The sequence below is a fragment of the Motacilla alba genome, chromosome 1, assembly GCF_015832195.1.
Source record: "Motacilla alba alba isolate MOTALB_02 chromosome 1, Motacilla_alba_V1.0_pri, whole genome shotgun sequence".
In the NCBI taxonomy this organism is placed as follows: Eukaryota; Metazoa; Chordata; class Aves; order Passeriformes; family Motacillidae; genus Motacilla; species Motacilla alba.
This window is the reverse complement of record NC_052016.1, coordinates 38,693,810-38,696,122: the sequence shown is the minus strand read 5'-3', so window position 1 is coordinate 38,696,122 and position 2,313 is coordinate 38,693,810.

The following is a 2,313-nucleotide window of genomic DNA, read 5'->3' as shown; positions in this document are numbered from 1 at the left end:
TACAAAGAGAAGTTGTCTCTAGTCTCTAAGACAAAGTTGTCTCTATTGTCTCTAGGACAAAGATGGGTAATCTTTGTCCTTCTTTTGGTTACTGTGCAGAAGGTACGTGTGCACAGAAGACATCGTGATTTGTGCCAGTTCTTGGAGATACAACAGTGCAATTTCTGACCAAAGCCACAATCCAGCCTATATTTGGGGTGAAAATGCCTGCTTGTCATAACGGTAAGTTATACACAACTAACCTTCTCTACCTCTACAACCTTTGAATGTCACCTAACCCACTCAACCAGTGATCAAACGCTCAAAAGTATACTCAGAAAGCTTCTGGATTGTGATAATTATCAAATTGACTTGTTTGGGATGAATACTTTATTACATTGCAATAGCCAAGAAGAGCAAAAACCTGCAATACTGGTCATCTCCTTTTTCCACAATGTCAGCTCAAGTTCAAGCCCTTGTCAGTGAATTTCTGTTCTTGGCAGCTCCTGGTATGGGTATCCCGTTGCAGAAAAAATAAAGCCTGATCCTTTGGGAAGCTCCTTAACTGTAGAATCTGTAGAGATCCTCTGCAACAGATATGACAGTGAGGTGGGCTTTCAGAACAGAACCTCAGTCTGTTGTCTGTGCTCTAAGCACCCACACCATGCCACACCTCTGGGGACCCACCTGCTACTTCTGTCACCTTCCATTTCCATATGGTTTGATAATTCTGTGAGAAATTTGAAGGCATAAGGGAAAACTTTTCATAGCCACCCTATGTGCCCTATGCTTCTATTGAAGAAAGTTTCACAGACTAGCAAGGAGCTAGAAGAGACAGTCATAAAACACATCAGGATATTAGAGAAAATCATCCTCCCATACAGGAATTCTGCCCTTGGACCCATATCTCTCTGGCAGCAAAGCAGTCACCCAACCTTTCACTCACTCCCATTTTCCAGGAAGGATGTCAAAGACACTAGTGAGTTGAAATAACAGTTTAAAAGGAAAGCAGAAGCTAAAAGAGGGACTTATTCAGTGCTTCCCATTGGCAGGCAGATGTCCAGCCACTCCAAGAGAAGTGAGGCCTCAGTAAAGGCAGTGGTTGCTTCAGAAGAAAAATGCTGTTACCACAAATGTTGTCCCTCCTCCTCCTTTCCCTCACCTGTTATTGCTAAGCATGGTGTCATATGGCAGGTACAGGACATCCCTTTGGCCTGTTCAGGTCATCTGTCCTCGCAGTTCCCCTCACAGTCCCTTGCCCACCCCAAGCCTCCTGGCTTTTGGCTGGGAGGTGGGGGAGGTAGAAAGCCCTGACACTCTGCAAGCACCCTTCAGCAAGAGCCAAAACGCTGGTGAGTGATGAACACTGTTCTAGCCTCAAATGCAAAGCACAGCAGGCTCCTGTGGAGAGAGCTGACTTCATAACCTCATTGCCAGACTGACCCAGTGCCAACATTAATGGAAAAATTATTTGCAGTTATCAAATAACTGCTTTCCAGCATTGTTTTTCTTGTGGGGAGCAGCCCACCTGAGTGCTTTGTTTTCTCTTTAGAGTACAAAAGAACAAAAGAACTTCCTTCTCCCTAATAAAAAAACTCCATTAGCTTCCACACAGGTGTGAAAACTGGAAACCTGGGGACCTAACAAATTCCCATAGACCCAGCGACTGGCTAATTCCGAGATGAAATGAATCAAACTTCAACAACACTGTCAAGTGCTCAGTGGCTAAGATAGAAGTAATTAAGACCTTTTAGAGCTCTTCCTGTTTCTAGCTTCTCTATGTTTCCATTTTCTCAATTTTCAAAACACCTATGAAGGAAGGGAAAAGAGAGGTCAATGTATTATTTTAGTCAGAATCTGGTGACAAATATACAGAAAATTGATCTACTTCACCCAGACTGTAAATCCAGTCAGTAAATTCCAAGAACAATGGGAAAAACCCTCAAATGTTAATCTGGTTTGACAGACTTACTTGGGTTTAGGTCACTTTGTGCTTTTCAGTACTGTGACAAGTCTCAGTGTAAAACCGAAAGCCCCTTTCCTTGAAAACAAGACCACTGAAGGTATTTTGTGCAGACATTCAGAGAAGTGCAGTGAAATGTTGCAGTCTGGAGATGGTGGGTTGATTTTGGTTGCAGTAGTGTTAGGGGAGGTTCTTGCTAGGAGTAGATAGACTAGGATCTCCTCCCCTTGCTGCAGTTATAAAGGCACTAACATCAAAGGAAGGAGCCAGGGAGGAGTTGAACACTAAACTCCTTTCCTCTGGAGCACTGGGTGAGGAATGCTGCAGAGCTGTTAAACTAGTAGGCAAGGTTTTGTTTCACGAGAAGAGAA